This window comes from Moschus berezovskii, chromosome X (genome assembly GCF_049115385.1).
Source record: "Moschus berezovskii isolate FMDL1 chromosome X, NW_MosBer_1.0, whole genome shotgun sequence".
NCBI classification, from domain to species: domain Eukaryota; kingdom Metazoa; phylum Chordata; class Mammalia; order Artiodactyla; family Moschidae; genus Moschus; species Moschus berezovskii.
In genome coordinates this window covers 107,820,550-107,831,052 of record NC_142488.1, presented here as the reverse complement: position 1 = coordinate 107,831,052, position 10,503 = coordinate 107,820,550, and the positions used below count along the sequence as shown (strand labels likewise).

At 36.6% G+C, this 10,503-nt stretch overlaps 1 pseudogene; it reads right to left on the bottom strand.

Moving 5' to 3' along the window:
• Positions 1 to 2,278: 2,278 nt before the first annotated feature.
• LOC129563986 (ADP-ribosylation factor-like protein 5A) lies at positions 2,279 to 8,365 on the bottom strand (annotated as a pseudogene).
• Positions 8,366 to 10,503: the final 2,138 nt, after the last annotated feature.

Below are 10,503 nucleotides of genomic sequence, written 5' to 3'. Positions count from 1 at the left end.
AAAGGATACCTTCACTGTTTTGATTGTGGTGGTGATATACACATAGAAAACAAATTTTACACATTATTTGGGGGATGTGTGTGTGTGTGTGTGTGTACACTCATCTGACTCTATGTGGTAACTAAAATCACAGGAAGGATTATAGATTCAGAAGCCAGTTTGGTTTAGGAACAATCTTGATTACAACATATAACAACTGGTTAGAGAAAGATGTATTTCAAAGTAGAAGAGAAGGAATGGGAAGAGAAGCAGAAAAGTAAAATGAGTATTATAGCACCTAAGAGGAGTCTATTTCAGCAAGGATTGAGTTGCTTGTCAGTAGTAGACATTGCTCCTAAGAGGTCAAAAAAAATGAGAATAATAAAGTTTATTTAAATTAAAGACACTGGTAACCTCAGCCAGATCTATTTTTATAGAGGAATGGGGCAGAAAGCTAAATTATCACAGTGGGTTGGTGGCAGATAAAGAAATGAGGACAGTGGATAATAGTCACTTTTAAAGATTTCTGGCTGGTAAAAATACAAAACAGAGATATAGGTGGAAGTGGCCCAAGGGAGAAGAGGAGTTATTGAAGGCTTTTTAAAAAATCACAGGCACAGGAATTCCCTGGCAGTTCAGTAGTTAGGACTCTGTTGTTTCACTGCTGGGTTCAATACCTGGTCAGGGAACTAAGATCCTGCAAGCTGCACAGGGTGGCCAAAACCAAAAAATAAAAGGAGGCCAAATGGCTCCCCAGGTGGCGCTAGTGGTAAAGAACCAGCCTGCCAGTGCAGGAGACATAAGAGACCTGGGTTTGATCCCTGGGTCAGGAAGATCCCCTGGAGGAGGGCGTGGCAAGCCACTCCAGTATTCTTGCCTGGAGAATCCCAGGGACACAGGAGCCTGGTAGGTTACAGTCCATAGGGTCACAAAGAGACATGACTGAAGCGACTTAGCAAACACAGCACGCACTACAATATTTATAATAATCTTGTGCTTGAGATGGCTCTTGAGATCACTTATTTTGAGGTAAACTCTATCAAAATGAAAGAAATAAAAACTCAAAACTCATCACTTAACTATTTTGTACTATTATCTATACAGAGATTGTTTATGTTGATTGTATTTGTGTGTTGGGAATATCATCTGTAATGTTTACTACTACTACACATCTCTACTCTATAATCAGTAACTTCACGTGGGTCACTTGAACTTGGCCATGGAATTCCAAAATATTTACACCACAGAAACTGGTAAATGCTAGGAATAATGGCTCAATTTGCTAAAGTTTGTTGTTGTTATTGATTATCTAGCGAATACATGATAGAGAATATCTTAAAGCTAATTAAATGTTAAAATTATGTCTAAGACCATGACTGTGAACAGTACAAAACGGTAGAAAAACAGTACAAAAAACTGAGGAACTACTATTGCAGTATTCAACAGATTCAGCTGAAAATTCACTTACATCACTGAAGAACATGGTATGTTTTGACACTTCATTTTTTCACTTTCATCTTATTTGCTTATAGAAACCGTATCAGTCAAGATTCATGCCACAACTACATTCATTTGTTAATTACAACCACAGGTTGGCTAAGAATACTAAGAAAACAATACACTGTTTTCATTGTCATCAAAAACAATGAAAGCATTCAGTGAGAATCAATTGATTATATGGAATTTATAATAAGGAATATAGGATATTTTATTATTTGTAAATTGTGTGCTACACATATTTTCTGTTAGTAAAATCCATGCTCATGCACATATATGCATGCATTTTTCTAAGATAGCCAATTATTAAACATTTATTACTGCATTTATATCAATGAGCCATAATAAAACAGATCAGCAAAAATTTTTTAAAAATCCACATATTTTGTTAAATTACTATTCTTTGAAAATGGAAATGACCTTAAATCATGGACAAGACAATATGGGCCTGGGGCAAGAGTCAGAATATACATATAAAATATATATGCGAGAGATGTCCAACTTAATAAAGTACATGACTGGGGTAAAGTTCAGAGGACGTTGAGTTTACCAGCTTAGATCAATAACCTAGACTCACACCAGACCATGATTAAAACTCAAGCAGTTCATTTCATTTGTCATTCAATTAAGTCTCAGTAGTAAAAGTAATAAATACTTAATGTGGACAAGCCACTGTGCTAAATATTTTAAGAACCCCTATGTGATAGGTATTATTACTATTGCCATGATACGAGCAAAGGAAATCAGTGCTTACAGAGATTTATTAACTTGCACAAATTTACAGAGCTATTTAGTAGAGGAGCTAGCATTTGAGCAAAGTTCTGCCTGACACTAATTGTAAAGTTGCTGGTGCTCCTAACCACTGTATACCCCTGCCTCTCTCTTTTTCCCCCTTTATTAAAGTATAATTAACAAATAAAAGCTGAATATATTTAAAGCGTATGGGCTGATATTTTTAATATAGATATACTTTGTGAAATTATCACTCAACATTGTTGTGTACTAGATCTCTAGATCTTACCTTGTATGATTGAAACTTTGTACCCCTTAACCAGAATCTCCCCACTTGTCACTTCACCCAAACCCAGACAATCAGGCATTCTATTCTGTTTCTATGAATTTGACTTTTTTAGATTCCACATTTCATTGAGATTGTACATATCTCATATATACCTCATATTTTATTTATCCATCAATGGACACTTAGGATGTTTCCATATCGTGGCTACTGTAATTAATGCTGCAGTGAACGTGGTAATAAGCAGAATGTAGACCTCTCTTTGTCATCCTGGTTTCATTTCATTTGAATATATACCTAAAGGTAGAATTGTTGGATCATTTTATAGTTCTATTTTTAATTTTTTGAGGAATCTCCATTGTTTTCCATAATGACTATACCAATCTACATCCCACCAACAAGCGTATAAAGGTACTCTTTTTTTCATATCCTTGCCAACACTTGTTATCTTTTGACCTTTGATAAAAGATATCGTAACAGATGTGACGTGATATCATGCTGTGGTTTTGACTTGCATTTCCCTGAAAGTCAGTGATGCTGAGCACCTTTTCGTATACCTGTTGGGTTATTTGTAAGTCTTCTTTGGAGAAATGTATATTCAGGTCATTTGCTCATTTTTTTCATATTGGGTTATTTGGGTTTTTCCTACTGAGCTGTGTAAGTTCCTTATATATTTGGGATATTAATTCCTTATCTGATACATGGCATACAAATTATTTTCTCCTATTCTGTGGAATGTCTTTTCGCTCTGTTGATTTTTGTTCCCAATGCTGAGCAAAAGGCTTTAGTTACGTACAATCCCATTTTACTGCTTTCATAGTTCTCTCCTCATCTTTGAATTTTGACAATGTTGTTATAGTGCATTTGGGTATAGCCTTCTTTGGATTGATTCTCTTTTTAGTCCTTAGAGCTTGATTGTACTTGATATTCATTCCCCTTCCAAGTTTTGGAAAGTTTTCATTCATTATTTCATTAAACAGGTTTTGTCTTTTTATCTCTTCTGTTGCTGAGGCTTTCATAATTCATGTATTTTTTTTTTTCATTTTAATAGTGTCCCATGAGTAATATAAGATTTTTTTTTAAACTCCTTTCACTGTTTTTCATTTCTGTTCGTCTAATGGTATAATTTCAGATGATTTATCTGCAAAAATAAGTAATTTAGGATTTATGTTTGTAAAAGCATGTTCAGTTCAGTTCAGTCGCTCAGTCATGTCTGACTCTTTGTGACCCCATGAATGGCAGCACGCCAGGCCTCCCTGTCCATCACCAACTCCCGGAGTTTACTCAAACTCATGTCCATCGAGTCGGTGATGCCATCCAGCCATCTCATCCTCTGTTGTTCCCTTCACCTTCTACCCCCAATCCCTCCCAGCATTAGAGTCTTTTCCAGTGAGTCAACTCTTCGCATGAGGTGGCCAAGTATTGGAGTTTCAGCTTTAGCATCAGTCCTTCCAATGAACACCCAGGACTGATCTCCTTTAGAATGGACTGGTTGGATCTCCTTACAGTCCAAGGGACTCTCAAGAGTCTTCTTCAACACCACAGTTCAAAAGCATCAATTCTTTGGCACTCAGCTTTCTTCACAGTCCAAATCTCACATCTATACATGACGACTGGAAAAACCATAGCCTTGACTAGACGGAACTTTGTTGGCAAAGTAATGTCTCTGCTTTTTAATATGCTATCTAGGTTGGTCATAACTTTCCTTCCAAGGAGTAAGCGTCTTTTAACTTCATGGCTGCAATTACCATTTGCAGTGATTTTGGAGCCCCAAAAAATAAAGTCTGACACTGTTTCCACTGTTTCCCCATCTATTTCCCATGAAGTAATGGGACTGGATGCCATGATTTTGTTTTCTGAGTGTTGATCTTTAAGCCAACTTTTTCACTCTCCTCTTTCACGATCAAGAGGCTTTTTAGTTCCTCTTCACTTTCTGCCATAAGGGTGGTGTCATCTGCATATCTGAGGTTATTGGTATTTCTTCCGACAATTTTGATTCTAGCTTGTGCTTCTTCCAGCCCAGCGTTTCTCATGATGTACTCTGCATATAAGATAAATAAGCAGGGTACCAATATACAGCCTTGACCTACTCCTTTCCCTATTTGGAACCAGTCTGTTGCTCCATGTCCGGTTCTAACTGTTGCTTCCTGACCTGCATATAGGTTTCTCAAGAGGCAGATCAGGTGGTCTGGTATTCCCATCTCTGGAAGAATTTTCCACAGTTTATTGTGATACACATATTCAAAGGCTTTGGCATAGTCAATAAAGCAGAAATAGATGATTTTCTGGAACTCTCTTGCTTTTTCGATGATCCAGCGGATGTTGGCAAATTGATCTCTGGTTCCTCTGCCTTTTCTAAAACCAGCTTGAACATCTGGAAGCTCATGGCTCACATATTTCTGAATCCTGGCTTGGAGAATTTTGAGCATGACTTTACTAGCGTGTGAGATGAGTGCAATTGTGCGGTAGTTTGAGCATTCTTTGGCATTGCCTTTCTTTGGAATTGGAATGAAAACTGACCTTTTCCAGTCCTGTGGCCACTGCTGAGTTTTATCTTTTAGGATTTGAAATAGCTCAACTGGAATTCCATCACCTCCCCTAGCTTTGTTCGTAGTGATGCTTTCTAAGGCCCACTTGATTTCACATTCCAGGATGTCTGGCTCTAGGTGAGTGATCACACCATTGTGATTATCTTGGTCATGAAGATCTTTTTTGTACAGTTCTTCTGAGTATTCTTGTCACCTCTTCTTAATATCTTCTGCTTCTTTTAGGTCCACACCATTTCTGTCCTTTATCGAGCCCATATTTGCATGAAATGTTCTCTTGTTGTCACTACTTTTCTTGAGGAGATCTCTAGTCTTTCCTATTCTGTTGTTTCCCTCTATTTCTTTGCACTGATCACCGAGGAAGGCTTTCTTATCTCTCCTTGCTATTCTTTGGAACTCTGCATTCAGATGCTTGTATCTTTCCTTTTCTCCTTTGCTTTTCGCTTCTCTTCTTTTCACAGCTATTTGTAAGGCCTCCTCAGACAGCCATTTTGCTTCTTTGCATTTCTTTTCCATGGGGATGGTCTTGGTCCCTGTCTCCTGTACAATGTCATGAACCTCCGTCCAGAGTTCATCAGGCACTCTATCTATCAGATCTAGTCCCTTAAATCTATTTCTCACTTCCACTGTATAATCATAAGGGATTTGATTTAGGTCATATCTGAATGGTTTAGTGGTTTTCCCAAGTATTAAATGTTATGCTTGCATTTTTACAATTATAGTATAAATATAAAACACAAAACCTTCAGTGTTAAACACTGATATCCCATGGTTGCCTTGGATTTAGATAGAGGTAGTTTATATTTTAATAGAAGGAAACTTTCAAAGTTCTGTCAGTGGTTATAGCATGTACTATTATTCTTCATCAAAATCTTCATGAAATCTGAAAGGCAAGTATTAAAATTGGTTATTTTTTTTCTTGAATATTGTAAAATAGGCCAGTTTGGGTTAGCTTTCAGATTCTGAGCATGCAAGATACATGGAATACTCAGGAATATGTTTTAACACATTTAGGATAAGTTTGTTTATAGTTACAAAAGAAATACCTTCAACTTTCAGATATTGAAAGAAAAGATCCTATGAAAACATGAAAGGCATTTTGGGCCAAGTTACTTCTTAGTGAAAATAAATATATCATCTTGATCAATGTTTAAACTAACATCTTAAAAGCATTAAAAAGGTTTGCAATTGATAAACTATTACAGCTCCTAAGAAATAAGACATTTTCAAATTAGGCGATTAGAAAATGTTTTAATCTCAAGTTCCCTTTAAATGCTGTACATATGATTTAATACCTAAGAAGATTCTGGCTAAATTATTTGATAATATTTATAGGGTGATACTTCTCCTGGTAGACATGTTTCACACCACCTTTTTTAACTAATGCAGGGAAAACACTTAATAATTTTAAATATGATTAATGATAAACTGTTAATCCATTAATAAGCCTATTTAGAAATTTAGATGACATAAGGTTCAATAAAGGCAACAGTCTGATTATTGCCCAATGTGCAATTCTGCCCATTAGTAACAGTAAGTCACAAACTTGATATTCCACTCAGTTGTATTACATATTGCCGTGTATGTGATTTGATCTATGATACAATAGGTACATAATGTCAAGGTTTTTCCTCCTTTATAATTATTTAAGAGCAGCTCAGTGGTTTAGGAGGTTAGTCAGTAAAATACAGAGAACATAGCGGAAAATACAAAATAGCACTTAAAACCAATACCCATACTCATGGTCATAAACAAAGAATATTAAGTTTTGTGTAATTTGCCTTTCTTTAGAATATAAAGCCATTAATTTGAATCTGAGGTATATACACAATACACAAATGACGTTATGCAAAATACTTTTTGTAAGTTATATTTTAAAATATTAGAAACTAAATATCTGTGTTGATTTGTCTTTTGACTAAATGTAACAAGAAGAGAATAACATTCAACTGGGGAGGGCAATACTGATAATTAAGCTCTTAAAGTCAAGAATGTTTTCCTCTCTTTCTACCTAACAGGCTACACAATGTCCTAAAAGGACCTGTGATGAGAAAAATGTCAAGTGCAGCTTTAAGACCTTGTGTCAAAAGGAGCTAATGAGAAAGCAGATTGGAAGGTAAGACTTCATGTTTGTTTTGAAATAAGTGGTCTTAAACTTTTTCTGTAAGAAGAAAATTTAGTTCATATTTATCTATCTAAACCACTAGTTTTTACAGCTTTCAGGTAAAATCCAATACTTGGTTTATACAAAGTCTATGAGAAGAGATCAGTAGAGGTCATCTAATCTTAAATTGAGAAATCATTCAAATCCTTAACATAGTCTCTACCCAATAAGAGCACAGCATATCTGGATATGTCACTGGTGATCTCTAATAAAAGTCAGTTCCCAAAACTGGGAGATTTCTGCTACAGTCATGCATTATTCAACATCTTGTTTACTAGTAAGTCAGCAGTCCAGCCTTCCTTAAGACCTTATGGGCTAACATTTTATAGGGAGTTCTCTAATTATGGAAATCCTTGATCTCTACTGTCCACAACAGAGACATCACTTTGCTGACAAAGCAAAGACAAAAGCAGAAACATCAAAAAGTAAAGATACAAAAGCAAAGACAAAATCAGAGACATCACTTTTGCTAACAAAGGACCATATAGTCAAAGTTATAGTTTTTCCTGTAGTCATATAGATGTGAGAGTTGGACCATAAAGGAGGCTAAGTGCCAAAGAATTGATGCTTTTGAATTATGGTGCTGGAGAAGACTCTTGAGAGTCCCTTGGACTGCAAGGAGATCAAACCAGTCAATCTTAAAGGAAATCAATGCTAAATATTCATTGGAAGGACTGATGCTGAAGCTCCAATATTTTAGCCATCAGATTTCAAGAGCTGACTCATTGGAAAAGACCTGATGCTGGGTAAGATTGAAGCCAAAATGAGAAGAGAGTGGCAGAGGAGGAAATGATTGGATGGCGTCACCCATTCAATGGACATGAATTTGAGCAAACTCTTGTAGCTAGTGAAGGACAGAGGAACCTGGCGTGCTGCAGTTCCTGGGGTCACAAAGAGTTGGATACAACTTAGTGACTGAACAACTGTCCACAACTATTACAAACTCTGTTAGTATATAAAGTGTTCCAGGAAGAAGGAAGAGATTCTTGGCTACTAGTATTCCACATTAGGAAGCATGTATCACTACCTCTTATACATTACTTCATTCACAGAGAATTGGTAAAGGATGGCTCTTTTCCTTTCATTATCCACCCCAACAATGACAACAGTGTGCTCCTGGTGACTGAATATTCTCCATATCCTGGTGAAGAGGATTCCCATTCTTGGGCAGCTGACCTCCTTTCCAGCCACTGGGTGACCTAGACACTCCCAGCTCATGCGGAAGTGGAGGAGGAAGAAGATCTGCTAGAGCCTGTACTTTTGCTGCTGCTACAGAACTGACTGCTGGCCAGTTTCCTAGGAACCAGAAGGAGGCTGAAACTGAAGCAACACTGCTTCTGCACACTCTTCTGGCTTATTGACATGGTCTCCATGTTCTCTGTCATGAGCGTCATGGATCACTGTCCTCCTCTAGCTCAGGTGCCTTGTCTTGAAATTCAAAATTCTTTTTTTCTGATTGACCGAGTCTGCTGTTGAAGTTCTCCATTGAATTTTTCATTCTTTATTTCTATTGTATTCTTCAGCACCACAATTTCTGCTTGGTTCTTTTTCCTGGTTTCTATCTCATTGTTGGAATTCTTTTCTTTCTCTGTGCTGTTTTCTTGATATTGCTATCTGTAATATGTCTTCTCCTGTAGCTCATTAACAGTTTGTCAATCTTTATAAAAATTTATAATGCATGTATCATTTGATTCCCAAGTAATCTGTCATGCAAAAGTCTCAAAAGCAGGCAAAACAGAGTTTTCAGTAAGCATTGTTTTAGTAGGGAAAAGTTGGCAACAGATTGGTTAAATTACTCATAGTTCAATTATGCTATAGAGCTATTATAGCAAATACCACATAGCTAGTAAAGTGGGCTGTAGTATTATATCTATAGATACTGCCATGAAAAAGCCCCTGAAGATACATTATTAAGCAAATAATTTACAACACAAAATGCAGGTTTTCATGCCAGGTGGCCACATAAATAACATACGAGACTCAATGGGTTAGTTTGCTAGTCAGATGATTAGATATAGCTGTTTGTGAATGCATAGAATCAACCTGAAAATATACACATGTGCTAACAGGAGGAGTTTTGAAAAAAGAGTGGACTGAAAAATGGGACTACACTTATTTTGTCCTTTGTTGCCTATACTGCTGCTGCTGCTGCTAAGTCGCTTCGGTCATGTCTGACTCTGTGCGACCCCGTGGACTGCAGCTTACCGGTTTCCTCCATCCATGGGATTTTCCAGGCAAGAGTACTGGAGTGGGGTGCATTGCCTTCTCCGTTGTTGCCTATATAATACATTAAAACAAAATGGATATATATTTATTTTTTATAAAGTAGCTTCCACATTGTATTTTTGTCACTGCCAGAATCAATGGCTGCAGAGTCAGTAATTAATAATTTTAGTGTATTTGGTACATAGTAAGATAGGAGTAAGTCCCTGGGTTTACTCTTTGTCAGTGGAGCCAGATTAAGACACAAAGTCAGGTTAGTTAAATACATATATGAGGGTCTAGAATGTTCTTGATAATCCCAGCTGCCAGTGGCAAGAGCTTTATTTGAACACTGAAGTAGAAATATATTAGATATAGTGTCTTATAAGGCCATTAAATCTTCCTATTTCCATAGTCAAATGGCATGTGGAAAGGTGAGGAAAAATCATAGATAGACTCTTAAACTCACAGAAATGCAAAGTAGTGTTCAAACTCTGTCAGCTTTCAACTTTACTACTGTTAGTGTGCAAAACTGAGAGCAGCTATAAACGTTTCTGACACATTTTGACAATTTTTTTCAATGCGTATAAGCAGGCAGAAAAATAACATCCTAATAAAGCTTCAAGTATCAGGTAGGCTACTCAGCTGACACCTACAAAGTCATTTCTAGATGTGATTTCTCCAGTTCTAACCTATTGTCTTATAGTACTGAAAAACTTCACCCTATCTTAATACTGATTTCATCGTCCTTTAAATAAATCCAGTTCAAAGAAAGGACTTGGTTCCTGAACCATATGCATCACATCTGGGGCAACGGAAATAATGATGCTCTTGATTTAATGCAATGTCTCTCTTTCGTGAACATTTTTGGTGGGAAACATAGGTGGAAAGCTAATAGAAGAGGATGAACAGTTGGGCATCCAGGGGAAGTTATACTAAATATTGGAAGGAGAATGATTTTAAAAGAATATAAAAGTATAAATGAAAAGTATACTTAAGCAGGGAGAATAGAAATTTAACAAGAGTTGTCTAAATTGATAACATCTCACAAACTGATCAGGTTTGACAAAATGGATGATTAGGTATCTCTTTCTTTC